The sequence below is a fragment of the Hippopotamus amphibius genome, chromosome 3, assembly GCF_030028045.1.
Source record: "Hippopotamus amphibius kiboko isolate mHipAmp2 chromosome 3, mHipAmp2.hap2, whole genome shotgun sequence".
Taxonomy (NCBI): Eukaryota; Metazoa; Chordata; class Mammalia; order Artiodactyla; family Hippopotamidae; genus Hippopotamus; species Hippopotamus amphibius.
In genome coordinates, this window is record NC_080188.1 from 139,446,433 (window position 1) to 139,464,841 (window position 18,409).

General features: G+C 45.0%; 1 long non-coding RNA gene across 1 annotated transcript in view; it reads left to right on the plus strand.

Moving 5' to 3' along the window:
• Positions 1-13,790: 13,790 nt before the first annotated feature.
• The window catches only part of LOC130850250 (uncharacterized), a 31,576-nt gene continuing 26,957 nt past the window's right edge, over positions 13,791-18,409 (plus strand). The window contains exon 1 of the long non-coding RNA XR_009052857.1: positions 13,791-13,920. This is a non-coding gene — a long non-coding RNA (uncharacterized LOC130850250). The remainder of the gene's footprint in view (positions 13,921-18,409) is intronic.

Here is an 18,409-nt window from a genome sequence, read left to right on the forward strand (position 1 = left end):
GCCCCACTACTCTAGCTGCATGACCTTGGGCAAATTACCAAATCTTTTAGACCTCTTTTCTGTGTGGTGCTAATAATTCCATCTGCTTCCTTCATGATGTGGATTATAGTCAGAAGGCAGGGTTCCATGTAGTAACCACACCATAAAGAGTAATATCTATTATTATTATAATAGTCCACTTCCTAGGGTGGACCATGCTCCCGCCTCTGTTGATGAGAGCATCCCAGACACAGATGTCCTCAGAAATGTGATTACCTAAAGCGAAATAAGTATAGGGGCAGGGATTGGATTTTCTGTACTGTCTTAAGCAAAGCCATTCTCCCTTGACCTCAGTCTATCTCCTAACCCTCTTAGTTTATATAGATGTCTTCTGCTGCCCAGGGTCATGAGGCCATCCATGACTGAAGCCTCTCCCTAACTCCTGGTTGCCAAAACCTTGCAAGGCTCTGTTTCCTTCAGGCCCTGCTTTCTAAGGTCAGTTCTGGATCTAGCCCACTGGCCAGAGGCTTTTACAAGGAACAGTACTCTCCACTCAGCTCCCAAGCAAGAATGACTTCCCCTAACCTCCTTGGTGCCCAAATTATCTTTATCTAAAGCAAACTGTTCCTAAAAAATTTAGAAAGCAAGACATCCTTGTTTACTCAGGAGGGACGGTTTCACTGCAGCATTTGACAGGTGCTTGTCATTACTTGGGGATTGCCAAGAGACAAGTGAAGGCTAGCTCAATGTCTTTGCAAATCATGGCCGTCTACTCTCTATAACAACAGTCCTGCTCTCAAATTTTAGCTTGCATGAGAATCAACTGGGATATTTAAAATCTGAATTCCTGGACCCCAACATTAGTAGGACTGGGATGGCCTGTGCTTTCAATTAGCATTGCAAGTGGTGATAATGCAGGTGACACAGGCATCATACTTGGAGAAGTATTAAAGCAAGCCCATTTGCCCAAATTTTGTTCTATGGAATTGGCTCTCTGGGAATTGGTTTTTAGCAAATTGACCAGGAGCTAGGAGACACTGTCCTAAAGAAAAGACCCTGTCTTTTCAGCATGATTTCAGGATTGTAAATCTCTACAGTCATTTCTTGGTTTTGGGGCTATGGTTTTTACTACTCAACCTTCTGTGGTCACCTCATAGCTTGTTTGGCATTTCACAAGAAGCTTTCAGATATATACGTACACATATATATGTATTTTTTCTCATCCCTCACTTTGATTACTTTAGCTTCTTAATTATGAAAAGATTTTGATAAATATAAATAATCTGCTGCAGATAATCAAGTTGGTCTGAGAGTGACAGCATGCTGCAGAATCACTCCAAGCGTGCTCATAATAACTTTGGAACTTCTTTTGTTTATTCATTCTTTAAATAGATATTTGTATGGCAAGTGGTTGTGTGACAGAAACTACGTAGTTGCTAATCTGACAGTGGTGCACAAAGGTAGATTACTTTCCAGGAGCTTACGATATTAGTAGAGGCATTTATTCATCTATGAACCACACCAACAAATGTAAAGTTGCAACAGTGACAAAGTCTCTGGAGGTCCAGTAGTAATAAGGGAATTTGACCTCAACAAAGATGTCAGCACAGCTTCCCTGAGGAAGTGATCGTTGACCTGAGATCCAGATAACCAGGAGAAGGAAGATCTTTCTAGGCAGTGGAATAGCACGTGAAAGGTCTTAAACAGGAAGACATTTGGAAAGTTGAGGGGTCTGAGATATTAACAGGTAAATTGATAAGATTTGGTGATGAGTTGGCTATGGGAAGTAGCAGGGGCAGATGTCAAGAATGACTTCTAAATTGATGGTTGAAGGATGGTACTATTCAGGAAGTCAGGAAACACTAGCAATAGAGAGTCTTGTCTTTTTTGTGTGGGTCCTTGTCTGGGAGATTGGGACATGGGAAAGATAATGAGTGGGATTTGTTCGTGGTTAATGGGAGGTGCCTTGACGGGTGTGGGGCTGAGGAGGGACCTGGACTCACCATAGGAAACTGTGAATCATGTGAGAATCAGTGGTAATAGAAGCAGCGGGTATGGGTGAGGTTTTCCAGAGACAGAGTAGAAGGAGAATCATGGAAGCCTTAGGACTGAGCCTTGATGAATCCTAACATTAAAAAAATTATTATTTTTTAATTGAAGTATAGTTGATGTACAATATTACATGAGTTACAAGTGTACAATGTGACTCATAATTTTTAAAGGTTATACTCCATTTATAGTTATTGTAAAATATTGGCTATATTCCCTGCGTAGTACAATATACCCTTATAGCTTATTTCATACCTAATAGTTTGTACCTCTTACTCCCTTATGCCTATGTTGCCCCTTCCCACTTCCTTCTCCCCACTGGTAACCACTAGTTTGTTCTCTATATCTGTGAGTCTGCTTCTTTTTTGTTATATTCACGAGTTTGTGGTATAAAGTGATACCACATATAAGTGATATCACACAGTATTTTTCTTTCTCTGACTTATTTCATTTAGCAGAATACCCTTCAAGTACATCCATGTTGCTGCAAATGGCAAAATTTCATTCTTTTTTATGGCCGAGTAGTATTTCATTGTTTATATGTACCACATCTTCTTTATCCACTCATCTGTTGATGGACACTTAGGTTGCTTCCATATCTAGGCAATTGTAATAATGCTGCTATGAACATAGGGGTGTATGTATCTTTTTGAGTTAGTGTTTTTGTTTTTTTCAGATGTGTACCCTGGAGTAGAGTTGCTGGGTCATGTGGTAGTTCTATTTTTAGGTTTTTGAGAAACTTCCATACAGTTTTCCAAAGTGTCTGCACCAATTTACAGGAAATCCAAACTGAAAGGGCAGGGAGATGGGGAGGAGCCAGCAAAGGGAATGTTGAGCAAAGTTGATTTTTCTCATGTGAAAAGTTTAGATGTTAAAAGTCAACTGGAAAAAACCAGTTGTTGGAAGGAGGTTGAATGTATAAGACCAAGAAGGTTCAATGATGAAAAGAGCCTAGGAAGGCAGGAAGGGATGGGATCCAGTCTTGTGTCTCAAAGAGGTCATGGTGACCTTGTCACCAATTATTTTGCTGAATTTATGGCAGGAAACAGATATTATCAGGGGTTTTACGGGGCTGGTGCATTTTGGTTTTAGCTTCCAGCTTGCCATTTCTTGCCTGGGAAGAGATGCCTAAGTGAACGTGCAGGAGCTGTGCACTTTTTGTAAACTCTTCCAGAACCCATAAGAATTTCTACCTTAGAAAGTTCACCTCCAACATTCCCATCATCCAAACTGATCATCCAGTGTCCACGATGCTCTGTGCCCTGACTTGGCCTCAAAAGGAAGGACTTGAGGAAGGCAATATTTTTTTTTTCCTTTTCTATTTTCCTCAACAGAATTACTCAGCCATACAGAAATCCTATTTTAAATTCCATGAATCAGCTCTCCCTAGTGAAAGATTTTAACATTTTGGGGCTGTTTTGTGGAAACATTTTGCAGGATGTGAAGTGACAGCTGCCTCTTTTCAGACACCCTGATACCAGCTGCATCAGTGATTTGGGTTCCAGAAAGTTAGCAGACTGGAAGGAATCATGCCATAGACAGAAAATGACGAACACATTTACTGCCACTGACATTGTACTTAGACCCTATAATAGTGTTGGAGAAAATGTATAATTCTGGAATGGTTGTTGGAAAAGACCGCTAATGCTGACCCTGGAAGGAGACCAGATTTGACAATCAAATAGGAAGGAATGTCAGGACTTGCGATGGAGATGGGAAGATCTAGAAAGAGGCACTGCGGTGAGGGCTGGTCCATGTAAGATTGTTATTATTTTTAGAAGGTATAATCATTAAAAAAACAGTCTATGAGCAAGAGGCATCCAGGGACTGGATTTGGGGACTGGGAGGCCAGGAGAAAGGATGTCAAAAGGACAAGTAAGGCCCAGACTGACCAGCTGATTGCAGTGAATGAGGTTTTTTTCTGAAGACTGTTTATGAGCCTGAGGCCTGGAAAACAAGCACAATGTTTTGTTCACTTATTTCTAATTTTTTAAATGCTTAGAAATGTTGTACAAGAGAGCTGTGATTTAAACTAGGGAATTGGAACTAGTTTCAGAAACCTCATCGATGTGTGACCAAAAGGGTGCTGAGAAATGTGCAATTATGTGCCTTTTGCTTAATCTGCATGTAATCATGTCCTAAGAGTCTTTCACACAGTAGGAGGTTTATTTATGGTGGGTTGAGTGGGTAGTTGGGGAGCAGGTTCTGATTCTAAAAACAAGGCTTTTGAAAGAGAAATGTTCACTGCCCTAGATCACAACACTGGAAAGTTATCAAAGTGCTGGCAAACCAGTAGGCATGCTTCATCTTGTTTTGCTTGATTGGGGCATATTGTCACCATCTTTATTAATTCACTTATCTTGTATATAGCATCTATGTCTTATTGATACCACTCATATACAATTATATATCCATATATATTTAAAATTTACCATTATACATCCCTAACGCCTGTAATACTGCTCGGCACAAAATAAACTCACTTCTTCTTTGTAACCATCTATGTCCCATTTTTCTTAGAAACATTCTCTCAGCAAATGCTTATTCTGGGGCTCTCAGGCCTGGCCTAGGCATCTCTCCCCAGGATATTAACCCTTCGGGGCACACTACCCAGAGGAGCTCATTTCCAACCATATCTTACCCAGCAAAGAGAGGATTATGTTCCCAGGCAGCCCTGCAATTGCAAATAAAAAAGCTCTAGTCTGGAATTATTTTTGGAAAGCAAGAGTGACAAAATACATTGCTGTACTGTATTAGGAGAATGCAGAACAGAGAGGGAAGGACACATATGGAAAAGGCAGTGAACATTAAAGTGAATTGCAAGGAACCAAATCAGCAAACAAATGGTGAGAGAGAGCCCCACAGGCATCCTTCATCCTCATCCCGACAGGTCCTGGGGCACAGCCCGCACCTTCCCGAGGAGTCATTTCTGCCTCCTGGGGAGGAGCTGGCAGCTGCAATCTGCCGAAGACAAATGCTTGTCTACAGGCAGGAGTGAGGGCACTGCAGCAAAGTGTCCCTCACCAGGGGACTTTGCTGAGGGGAGGGGAGGGCAGGAGGTGGCACTGGAGGACTCCTGCTTGGAACAGGCACTTCTGTACATCTCCCCGCGGGTCTCTGGGCATCCCCCAGGGGCTCAGTGGACAGAAGAGAACTGAATTCTCTGGTTTTTTCATCCTTGATCTACAGAAGATGCTCAGAAAATGTTAGTCTTCTTCCCCTAGGACCAAGTTTCAGGCCTGGCACCCACAGAATCTGTCTGTGTGATTTTGGGCTGCTGTCCCAAGTAAGGTGGCAAGGGCAATACGCCCAGGGGTTTTTGCTAGGTGAATGTCACTGGGACCAAGTGAGGCCTGCCCAGGGGGACTGTTCACAGCCTTTCTCAGAGTCCTGGGAAAATCCTCACGTGGCCATCCCTGTCCTGACAATACTAGCTATTTATAGAATGCCCACCTTATGTCCAGCACTGTGGACAAGGACTGTGAATTAAGTCTGCAGAGCTGTTTAGAACATGGTCTCTGCCCTGAAGTGTTTGTAACATGGATGGGAAGAAGGTAACATCGACACTTGATAGATTATAAGTGCTCAGCTCAGAAACAGACACACTCCAGACACGGTCTGTATTGCAGAGCACCAGAAGGGCTCTGTCATCCTGTCATGGAAATGCTATACTTGCATCAATGCAACAAAAGATGACAGTGTCTCTAAGGCAGCAGCTTCTCAGTCTGAATTAAACAGATTTAGAAAAACTAATAAATAAAAGCTCTTAAGTTTTCTAGCACTCCTCTGTGCCAAGCACTGTACCAGGCACTGTACCTCATTAATCTTTATTATAACCTGATAAGGATGAGTATTACATTATAAGCCACAGTTTACAGGTGAAGAGACTGATGCTCTGAGAGATAACCCAAGGTCACACAGGCAGGGTCAGGATCCAAACCTGCGGCTTTTGGAAAATAAAAGCCAACATTCCTTTTGGCTGTGCTACGCTGCCTCTCACAGAATGCTCCAAGCATGGAGCATTTTCCCTAATAACTTTCTGACATGACCTTGGAATAGGGATCTAGAGCCTTGGTAGAAAGAGTAAGTGGCAAACTACAGCATCACAGAATAGACTGGAGAGTTAACGAGCATCTCTGCCAGTTTGCTGCTCTCTGAGGTCTAGTGAGGCAGCTCTTCCCATATTTGAAACAACTGACAAACAAACACTGCCCCACCCTCCCTAGCTCAGGGTCACTTCTTTGTATCTTAGGGGGTGGAGGGCTGCCTGGAAGCTTCTGTGACCTCTTAGCTACTGAGGTCCCCAGACTGATGTGCTTCCTTCAAGGAAGGACTATTGCAACCAGATGAGACAGGGGGTGAGCGGAAAAGGGAAGGCACTCAGGATTATAGGTCCTGGGTCCAAGTTCCATTTCTTCCCCTTCCTGCGTAGTCACTGAACCATTCAGGCTGGAACGTTGGGTAATTGCACCACCAATTTCCCAGGGCCCTTGAAAGAGTGAAATAAAGTTCCAGAGTGTGGGAGCTTTGGAAAATGTTGCACCCATGCCAGGTACTATTTGATGTGCAGTACTGCTGTAGGTGATGGGTAGCTTACTTTTTAAGGTATAGTTTTTAAAACTTCCCACTGAAAATAGACCCAAAATGACATTGTTGGCAGAGTAGGAGACAAAGAGCTGACTATTGTCTCTAGAGGCCTTGAAACTACACTCAGAAAGCCACTGGCTGCAAGGAGAGCCGCAGACTGAGTGGAGTAGCTGAGAGAATGGCCTCATTAGGCCCCACAGATGGAGGGAGACCGGTGGTCAGAGAAAGCGGTTGCTCAGAGCAGTGTGGGTGGCTCAGAGAGGGCTCAGGCAGCACCATCCTCTGCTCGTGGCATGTCCTCCCTTCACCTGGCGGGCATCAGCAGGGCTATGTGGAAGCCCAAAGACTGAACCAACTGGGGTAGCAGAGAAGAGCAGTAAGAAAAGAAAAAAGGAAAAAACCCCAGCAAAATGCTATCCTATCACGGATCAGCAGATTCTTTTCCTGGAACCTCAGTTCCTGCTTTCACCATTCCGGAGCAAAATAATGGGATGATTCTGTAGCTGGGACAGACTCCTGGTCTGTCAACCTGGAAATGGCATCTGTTTTCCAACCCAGCCCTGCGTAGATGGAGGGTGGGAATTTGGAATTTATTCATTCATTCATGTGACGGATATTTATTGAGCTTTTACTTTATGCCAAGCAATGTAATAGCCACCAGGATACAATGCTGGAAAAATCAGAAAGTATTCTTGCTCTTCAGAGTTTAACGTTCAGTGGGAGAGCTAGATGTTATGCAAATAGTCATGTCAACAAATGCAAAACTGCAATGGTGACCAGTGTATCGAAGGAGAAATCTCCAGTGCTTATAAGCAAAAGATCACACCTGGCCAGAGAAGTCAGGGAAGTGATGGCTGAGCTGAGTCCTGAAGGATGGTCAGGGGTAAACCAGGTTGAGGGTAGGCAGTGCAAGAAGGCTTCAGGCAGAAGGAAGGGCTTGTGCACAGCCTGCAATGTGAGTGAGCACAGTGAGTGTGATGGTGTGGAGGGGACTGAGTGTGAGAAGAACCCAGCGAGGCAGACGGGATGTGGGGCCTGTTGGGTTTCCTTAGCCAAGTTAATGGGGTTTTATGTTTATTCTGAGAGCAATGAGAGGTAACCAAGGAGTTTTCTGTCCATACAATGTGTGCTTTGAAAAGATCACTCTGGATAGGGTGTGAAGAATGATTTGAGGAACTCACTGGGAATGTGGGTAGACCAGTGTCACGGATCATGATGTTACTGGCATTTTGTACTGTGGGTTGCAGTAAAAAAATATTCTGGAAGTCACTACTCTAGAGGCTTCTAAGGAAACTGGTCTGTTCTGGGGTTCTGAGTCCATGGGAAAAATCTCGGTACTGAATGGGGAGGAGCTTTCAGGAGATCCTTAAATAATTCACCCCAATCTTGGGACCTTGGCCAGGGTGGTAGAGGGTTTTCTAGGGTGGTTCCACATCTCTGGACCCAGAGGCAAAGAAGCAACTCCAGCATCTAAGCCAATGCTAGGACCAGGATATAAACCCATTCCTCCCCAGTTCCATACTTGCTACTTGCTGAAAGGAAAGAGACAAAAGAAAGCAAATTTGCTATTGAGGGCTCATGACTGCCACCAGTGCATCCACAGAACACGTACATCTGCTAAGGCTTTGTGGGTTGGCAAGGACTACATCAGGTCTAAGGCCTCCTTTTGTCTCACAAAGTCCTTCTCCCAAGTCTTCTTAAACCAGTGAAGAGCTTTCCCATTTCTCATGGTTTTTAGAATTGAAAGCTCCCTCATCCACTTTCCCCTACATTTTCTATGTTGGGCAAAGATTTTAACAGAAGCTTCTATATTACGTCCTTATACCTGTGGATCAAGCTCAGAATCGAGGGCTTCTGAGAACATCAGAGCTCAGACATGTGGGATGTTGAGTATGTTGTAGGCATCCTGCATTTAGAAATCTGACATATGAGCCATGGAGAGCTGGTTCTCTCCGTTGCCACAGAAACCAAACTGAGCTGGATTTAGCATTAAATTACAGGGTACACACAGAGATGGAGTTAAACATTTGTCTACCACTGCTTGTTTCTTTTCTTTTCAAATTGAACCTTCCCAGCAAGTGGTAGCAACACCTGCGAAGCTAAATGGGGGCAGCAGAACATGTTGTGCCAAAGGAGTGAGGGTTCTGGAAGCTTTGTAAATGGTAAGGACATAGATTTCCACCAAAGGCAGGGTTACTGCCCAAGCATCTCTCTCCAAGGCTTAAGATCCTGCCAATTCAGAAGTCATATCTCAGGGAGGATGGGAAAGAGAATTGGATAGAGTCTAGAGCTGTGGCTTCTGATACAGTTGCCCCGTGTCGCTTTTGAGTGCTTGGAATGTGGCTAGTTCAAATTGAGATGTGTTATAAATGTGAAACACATGCCAGATTTCAAAGGCTTAGTATGATGAAAAGAATGTAAAATGTCTCATTAATTTTTCATAGTTATTACATGCTGAAATCATATTCCGGAGCTCTTGGTTCAAATGCAATATATTACTAAAATTAATTCCACCTGTATCTTTTAACAATTTTTAATGTTGCTACTAGAAAATTTAAAATGACATACATGGTTCCCATTACATCTCTATCGGACTGCTGCTTTAGGGAGCGTTGTTCTGATGATGAGTTGATTTGCCATCCACCACAGCTGTTTAATCTTGAGATAGTTCAGGTTCTTTATCTGCAAGAGGGAGGTACTAACACCCTCTCCAGCTTCTTTACACGTTTGCTATGAAGATTTAATGTGATGCTAGGGTGGATTCTGCAGTGCACTGTTCAGATTTCCCCTCCAGGTACTTACGCCCCTAGCTGCCAGCGGGTTGGCTGCTGCTCACTCATTGCCGAGTCCCTCTTCAGGAGCTGCTTGCAGCTGTTCTTTCAGATGGGTCTGTAAAATGCAAGTGGTGCGTCCGGTATCAGGCACAGGCAGGGCCAGAGATCACAAGGAAGCTACGTGAGCAAATGGCTCAGACCCCACGTCACCACTAGGATTGCCTCTCCTTCGGCTGACACCCGTGTCTGTGGCCGCGATGGAGCCTCCATTATCCACAGCCTATGGAGCAGAAAAGCGTCCTGTTTGGGTCACAGATGGGCTGGCTTTATTTGTGGGTGAAGGCTGAAAGTGGACTGCTGTGAACCACAGTCTCACTTGCTAGGGGTCCGTAAAAAGAGATGAGAGGAAATCCTCTCAATAGGCAGAACTCGGGGTGGTAGTCCTGGTCAGAGAAGTGGACCAAAATAATAACAGACATAGACTCATGAGGAACAGTGAGTGGTTTGGCTGTTGGGCAGGAGTCTGGAGAGAAAAAGACTGAAGGATTGAGGGCATGGGTGGCTGGGGAAGAGGCATGGACTTCTGGGAGTGGACATAAAGAGTTAGGATCTTTGCATTGCATGTTAGTACCACCGGAGAGTAGCCAGGGTGGGAGAGGCACTAAATAGCTAAGCAGATGAACTGACTCAGCCAGTTGACATCAGCCAGCCTCTGTCTTCAGGCATCTCAGTATCTGAACTGTGGGTGGTGGTCCCATGGTGTCAGGGATCAAGGAAACCCACCTGGTATACACTTTACATGAACAACCGCTGTAAGACACTGGGACCCCAAAAGATAGACTATAGGGAACCAGGAAACAAAGGGTGAAGCAGGAGTGGTTCTGCTTACTCTCCCCCCAGTGCCCCACTTGTGGAGTTTGTGCTCCCCAGCCCCACAGCTGCAGACTCTGTGGGTCTCAGGGTGCGGGTTCTCAGGAGGGAACAGGGTATTGTAGCATCAGGATACAATAAGGGCCCATTATACTTGGAGCTGTCATTGCCATCTGGTCTCTTCTGGCTCCTTGTACCAAGAGATCAGCAGGCAGGGAGAGGAGTCACCATACTGGCAGGAGCCATTGACCCTGGTAATTAAGGAGGACGTAGCCTGGTGCGTATGAAGGGGCAGGGAGGAGAATGTTTGGCATTCAGTTGCTCCACTGGGGCGTCTCTTGGTACTCCCCCGCCCAGTATTAGGTAAGTGGAGAAGTGCAACAGTCATGGCAGAGAAGGGTGTGGTAATCAGGGGCTTGGTCTCTTCCGGGATGAGGGTCTGAGTCACCCTGCCAGGTAAGTTACCTAGGACCACAAAGGTACTGGCCAAGCGTGAGACAAATCCATAACAGATAGTAGAGGAAGGAGATGGGAGAATCAGTTGCAGCTTCAAGATCAGACGTGGTAGTGGTGGTTTGTCCCACTCATCTTCCTGTGGTAGCTTCCCCTGGTGAATACAACATTCAGAATAGCACAGAAGTTGCTCCCAGAAGGGGCAGCCTTACAATAATGGAGCAAGTGATCTGGGTGGTACAACAGATGCATTATATGGGATGCTGTGGTGTGCTGCCCAGAATTCCTACAAGGGACCGAAGTACTTACTCTCCCAAGTGCCAGGAGTATTGGCTACTAATGACTCACATTAGAGTCACTCTCTAAAAATTACCCTCATCTGAAGGTGGCCAAAGATCACAACTCCTCCGCGCAGGAAGCCTACATCCAGCGACTGGTTGGTGTGGAACATAGAATAGTCCTTTGTCTTGATTCAGGATAACTTTGTCGGGCAGTCCAGCTCCTGAGCGTCCTGTAAGTTTCAACTTTTTCCTCTGCCTAATCTTGCTTCTCTTATGCTCTTAAAGGGAGAGCACCCCCAGTAAATTTCCAGCAGGCAAATATCTGTCTCAGAGTGTGTTTCCCACACCACCCAACATAGGAGTGATGCCCCCGGTCTCTGTATGTTACAAACCACACTTTATATGGCCCCGGAAGTTCCGGGTTCTAGTCAGATCTCTGTTCCTTCATGGGTTGGGATAGCAACTGAACTTGCCCGGCTGACCCAGTTTCTCCATGTGTAAAATGGTGACAGCAAGGAAGGAATCTGGACCAGGTGGTCTAAAGTCCCCTTAAACTGTGACTTTCTATATGTGTGAAATGGTTGAAGAGAAATAAGGGTTACATGAACATCTGGGAGGACTTTCGCAATACTTGAGATGTCTTTTACTTTACAGATAAGAGAACTAAGAATCAGAGAGGTTAAGTGATTTTCCTATAACTGCCCTGCTAGAAGTAGCAGAACTGGAATTTGGACCCAGGCTTCAGTCTGATGCCATGTCTGGAGTTTATCTCCTTCACCATCTCTGGATGTCTGATGTCAGTGATTACAGCAAAGGTGCAGGAGTGGGTAGGAAAGTCACCCTTGTAGATTCAGCTTTAGTAGGTGTGGGGTTAATAGGTGGGCAGCTCTAATTTTAACAGGTGCTCTTGGTAATTCAGGTAACTGCCAATGTTTGAGAATCCATACCTGTGACCTTCACAGATGCAATCAACATATCAACATTTGGGTTCATGACGAAGCTGAACAGGCAGCATATGAAGAAGAAAGAGGCACAGCCATAGCCTGGGCATCTCTGGGGACACAGCTACTAGAGATGCACCGAGTGTTCAACGTGGACTGGGCACAAATAAACACAGAAAGAACCCCTGGGGCTTTAAAAAATTGGCCTTAGAAGGTTATCATTTTATTAAAACAATCAAGAGGTTGAAATAAAAGATGTGGTTATTTACAAAATGTATTTTCAAAGCAGTTCTAAATGTTATAATAATGAAAGAGCTTTATCTCTATCTCAAGGTGATGGAGACCGACGGGATACTTGTGAGCTGGGCATGAGGCCATTTTGTTATAACTCTGGTGAAACTGAGATTGTAGACTTGGACTGTGGGAGCAGAGGGTCCTGCTTGAGAATGCATTGTTTTGTTCTCTAAGCTTCATTCCAGAGTTTGTCCAAGATGCCAGTCTCGTGGGCATCCACATTCTGTTAAATGTCTTTCTTAGACTATTTAGCATGTGAACGCCCAAGTGGGTTCTTCAGTGATGTTGTGTGGGCAAAACAGACCCACCTCCAGATGCTTCACCTGCCAGCCAGTCTGCTTCTCAGAGACACCCTCTGTCTCCCCCAGTGTTCACTACCTGCTGCTTGGCTAATGGATGTCCTCCATGCCTGACAAAGGAGAAGGTTCTACTGCCTCGGCACAGGGTGGGCTGGGCATGGAGAGTGAGTAGTGGCATGTCCTTGAGAAATCCACCCTCCCTGCCAAATGTGCATGCCAACTTACACCTATGCAGGACAACAAGGCTGGCTGGCTACAGTCTTCCTGCAGTACCTCTTAGCACCAGGGGCTGGAGGCCCCTCACACAGCTGACCTAGGACCTGCCACAGAAAACCTTGGCCCCTCGGCTGGCTTCACAAACCCTGATAATAGTGCAGGTCGAAATAGTGCGGGAGAGGAAGAGTCCATCAGCATGTGGAGCCTGCAAAGAGAATGGGAGGCAAGAGGGTAGAATAATGGAGCTGGAATTTGGCCAGGACAGCGATGCTGGCACCATTCTATAGTGAGGGAAGTTTGGCCCAGATGCCTGTGGATGAAGCTTCATGGATGGGGCCAAAGACCTGGATTTTCCTTATATCCACCTTAAAAAAATTTATTTTATTTTTATTTTTTCATTTGTATTTTTTCCAGCTTCATTTATGTGTAACTGATAAATAATAATGTGCAAATTTAAGGTAGATAGAGTTTCAGGTCTTACATTTAAGTCTTTAATCCATTTCGAGTTAATTTTTGTGAGTGGTGTAATATAGGGGTCTGGTTTCACTCTTTTGCATGTGGATATTCAGTTTTCCCAACACCATTTAAGGACATGATTATTCTTTCCCCATTGAGTATGCCTGACTTATGACTACCTTTTAAAAACATCTTCCCTCCTGGTATTCTTGGGCACTTCCCCAAATGATTACTCTTTATGCTTCAGTCTGGACCCTTGTCACCTTCCTGAAAGATTTTTGTCCTTTATGTACATTTGCCATCAATAGTTTACTTATGAAATAAACTGCCTACTTAATTAAACAGCTGTGGACTGTGAACCTAATTTTTGCCACATATCACATGGGGAACTAAGTGAGGAACAAGATCAACCTGATGACCAAGTAGAGTTTTTTGTATGAATGAATGAATGTAGTGATAATTGCTAACCTCCTTTGAGTGCTTACTGGGGGTGAGGTCTAAGTACCTTATTATCTTAGTTAATCCTTACAGTTTTCCTAGCAGGAAACCCTTCTATTGTGCCCAGTTTACAGATAAGTAAAGTGAGATACACAGTGGTTGTGTGAGGCTGTAGAGCTTCCTTTGGTGGAAAATTGTGCCCCTTGGCATTTTTCCATCTCTAGGCTGTGAAGCTGCAGTTCTGTTTCCAAGGTCCTTTACTGGGGATGGGATGAGAGGAAAGGTAAGTGGAGTTCACAACAGAATGTTTTTTCTTTGATTTCAAGGATGAAAAATTCAGAAAAATTGGGGGTAAACTTTGTCAAATGGAAAATCACTGTGTTTCTTATCTATCTGTTTATTGGAGTGATTGGAAATAAAATCCTTAAAATAATGACTGTTGTGATTTTGGGGAGGTAGTGAATAGGAAAGAAGAGACTAAGAAAAGGACCTGGGGATCATGTGTTCTTTTCAGTCAGTCTTTGGGGGGATAGGACCCCCAGGAGACCAGTGGTGGTAACAGTTTAAAATTTTTAAAAATTGAGATATAATGGATGTGTAACATTGTATAAGTTTAAAGTGTACAACGTGTTGATTTGATATTTTTATATATTGCAATATGATTTCTGCTCAAACTTTCAAGAGGCCAGGAGAGTGGATTTGATTTCAGAGGCCCTAGAGAAATCAATGTGGGTAGCTGGTTCCCAGATGTTTAACTTGCAGGAAGCCCTCCTGGATGCAAAGACTTGGATATTGAACCTCCTTTCATGGGACTTGGGCTCTAATAGGGGAGACACCATTTGAACGCAAGAAGTGCACTACAAAGTATAATGCAGAAGGGAGAGAGGCCTGTAGCAAAGCGGGGTGAAGAAAATGCTGCTGCAAAATTTCTACTTCAATCAAAGAGAAAGAATCTGAACTGCATCAATTTCATTCAGGCTTTACTTGGTGTGAGTAAAGCCTGTGTTGGAATAAAATGGGGCCCCTGTGAGACCTTGGGCAGCCTCTTTACCATTGGGATCCTCAGCTGAACTAGGAGTCTAGAGACTAAAGCTTCTTTCTGTTCTGAGTTAGAGAGGAGAAACCAACAGCAAGGAAGGAGAAAGACATGTGCTACAAGGGCTCTGCCAAGGTTTTCTAGGAGAGGTCACTGGCTCACAGTCTGACATGGGGAATTGGCACCAATTTTACAGGTGGCCTATTTTCCCCTCACTGTGGGGGATCTGACCCCTTCAGGCACTGAGCTGCTTGGAAATACCAGCACTGTGGTTTTCAAGAAACAGCATTCCTGGCAGGCAGAGAGAGTTCAGTGCCAGCAGGTGGCGCTCTTTCCCCCTGAAACAAATGGTGTCCGCAGCTTGGCTTGTAGACAGCGCTGGGGGTGCAAGCAGAATGAGGTCTCTGCAGCCTGCAGGCATCCAAGGCGCCAGGGCAAAAAGGCTTGTCAGGACTGGCCCCCCTTCCCCCTCCCCCCCCGGCTTAACTATCCCCTCACCTGGATGTTCCTTGCAGGCTCCTGTGGGCTTGGGCTGCAGCCCTGAGCAAAGTGAATACGTGTAGCCTCCTTTCCTGACCTTAGCACTGACTGCTGCATTTGCAGGGAAATCTTCAGTGTCACAAGTGACTGCACATTTAGATAGTGACAGGGAGGAGTCACACCATGTCTGGGAGGGACAAGCATACTTATCACTTATCAAACGGGCAGGTGAGAGGTCCGGGTTGTCCTGCTATGTTGGGTGAGACAGTGTCCCGTGGGAAACTTTAAAAACTGAATGAAACCTTACCCCCCACAATAAAACGCTTAGGTATAATCTAAGGGAGGCAGGATTCTGGGAAAAACCCTTGGGAGGAGGACCTGGGCTCTACCTGGGAAATGTTACAATTTTTCAGAGAAGGAGAATCTGAAATTGGGTCTCCTTTCAAGACATACTAAGCAGAAGCAAGCAAACAAACATAAAACAAAATAATCTCATAAAAATGTGAAAAGGTCATGGACTGGAATTCAGGTATCTGGTGAGGACTCTAACTAGCTGTGTGACTTTAGGCAAATTCTTTTCTTGTCCTGTTTCACTTTGATCATCGGTAGTAATTAATTGCTAAAGTCTCTTCTAGCCCCACATTTAATAGCATATCTGTGTGTGTGTGTGTGTGAGAGAGAGAGAGAGACAGAGACAGAGACAGAGACAGAGAGAGAAAAGAGAGAGGCAAGCTCTCAAATAAGGCATGATATACGCCTGCATTCTCGGGGACTGAGAAAACCCCTTCTTGTTGATTTCTATTTTACTCACTAAAACCCATAGTGACCGCACCCAGTAGAAAAAGCCACACTACCTTCACCCTTCTGGGAACTGAGGTCCTTCCTTCAGAAGCATCATAACCAACATTCACGTGCTTATACTCTTCATTTAGTTGCTAGATCAACCATGTGTCTCCTATCAAGACCCACATCTTCTGGCTTCTGGGGGAAACCTTTAAAAAACCAAGTTCCCATGGGGAGAGAGAGTGGGGCCCTGGAAACATTTGGTAGAGGTGGAGAGAGGAGAGACATGGCGGAGGACAGGTCGGTGGGGGTGGGGGGTGTAACGTCACACCACTACTTAATAGGCTTGGCAGTTCATTAACCATCACCCACCATCAAATATTGATGGATTACCTCCTGTGCATGGGCTCGGCACTGGGGATGCAGCCGGAACCAGCACAGCCTTTGCTCTCAGGGAGCTCACTGACTTGCCAAGAGGAAATAGAGCCTATATTTTCCCTTCAGCTCAAACAGGAAAATGTAGGCCCTAAGGGGTTCACAGAGTTGCCTTGGTCAAGGGGCTCCCCCTCCCGCTGCTTACGGTTTGGCCGGTCACAGTCAGTAGTGAAAAGTATACTTTTCAGGCTGAGGGATGCAAGCTTTGCATTTGCTTTGCCCCCGGTGTTCAGATGGTCACCAGGCTGCCCTGTTGAAGATTTTGTTTGGCAGAAACGTGCTCTGATTGCTTAATGCTAAGCTTTGGGGACCAGGGGGCTGAAATGAAGCCATTCTTCTCCACACTCAGCAGTGTCAGGCTATGGATGTTCCAAGCTGCCATGAGGCGTGTACCCCAGACAGAAGCAGGGCCTCAGGGGGGATGCTGCAGGCTGTGCTGGGGAGTGGCTGCAGCGGCTGCAGGATGCACTGAGCACAGCCAGCCAAGGCCAAGCCTGAGCGGCCCAGCTGCAGAGTGAGGTGCTGACTCATTGCTACAACCATGTTGCCTGGAACAGCTCTGGGGAATTTGTTCTTATTTTAAAGGAAAATGTGATGCAACTTTAGAGACAGCAGAAGAGGGCAACAGAGGATGGTCCAAAACCTGATTCTAAACAGCAGCTGTAACAAAGCTATTTTCATCAGAATTCTTGGGCAGAAATGTTTTTATCAGCCCTGGTTGGATTAGGGCAGCTATTCAACCAGTCAATATGTGTATATCAAACATCTTACGCGTGCTCAGCAGCTCTTGTGTGCTTAGGTAACAAGGGGGAAAGCGGGAGGTAAAAAATGGCCCTTGCCCACTTGGGGATTGTTATACGGCTGACAGAGAGCCTTCCTGAGACGGGCACCTCATTCTATTTTTTAAAAAACCTTATTTATTTTAAATATTTTCTTTATTTTTATTTTTGGCTGTGTTGGGTCTTTGTTGCTGCGCGCCAGCTTTCTCTAGCTTCCGTGAGTAGGGGCTACTCTTTGTTGTGGTGTGCGGGCTTCTCATTGTGGTGGCTTCTCTTGTGGAGCATGGTCTCTAGGTCCGCAGGCTTCAGTAGTTGCGGCACGTGGGCTCAGTAGTTGTGGCTCGAGGGCTCTAGAGTGCAGGCTCAGTAGTTGTAATGCACAGGCTTAGTTGCTCCGTTGGTCCTGCTTCTTGGACCAGGGATCAAACCTGTGTCCCCTGCATTGGCAGGTGGATTCTTAACCACTGTGCCACCAGGGAAGTCCCAAGCAGCACATTCTAGATGCATTACCTTATGCAATCTCATGGCAATCCTGTAAAATAGCTATATTATTTTACCTATTCTACTGTGAATTGGGGAGCCAGGATTTGAATGTCATCAGTTCAGAGTCAGAGCTCTTTACCATCATGCTATGACCACAAAAGCACACGACTACTGGAGAATAATACAGGATGATACATGGTTGAGTGATAAATTATATTTATAATGTAAGCATTTATGACACGTCCAGAATAAATTCCTATCAATCTACAGTCCTGGGCCAGCGGAAGTGTGCAGATATGCTTATGTTTAAGCAAATATTGAGCCTGTGGAGGAACTCTTTTGAGAAGGCTGAAGGTCAAGATGAGAAATGGTCAGGTCAGGAAGTGGGAGCTGTCAGTAATATAATAGGAGTAGCATTGGGTGACCTGTGGGTCTCAGGCCATGATGTGCCTAGAATGGCCTCAGTTGTAGGGATAACACAGAAAGATACCTATGCATATTTTTGCCCTTTGGGAATTTGTCCAGTTGGAGTTACAGGACCAATGAATCAATTTAGGAACTATCAGCAAAATAGGAGGGGACAGAGAGGAATTATAAGAGGGAACGAGGGCCCACAACTGTCCTGTTCGGTCCTTAGTGGGTCTACATTTGCATTAAGGAGCAGTCCATGGACCACTTTGTCAGATGATATTGACAAAGACTGAAAAGTGCTTTTATTTTCACTTAGTGATGCTGGCCACATGTTTGCAGCGGGGCTGCTCAGAATGACTTGAGTC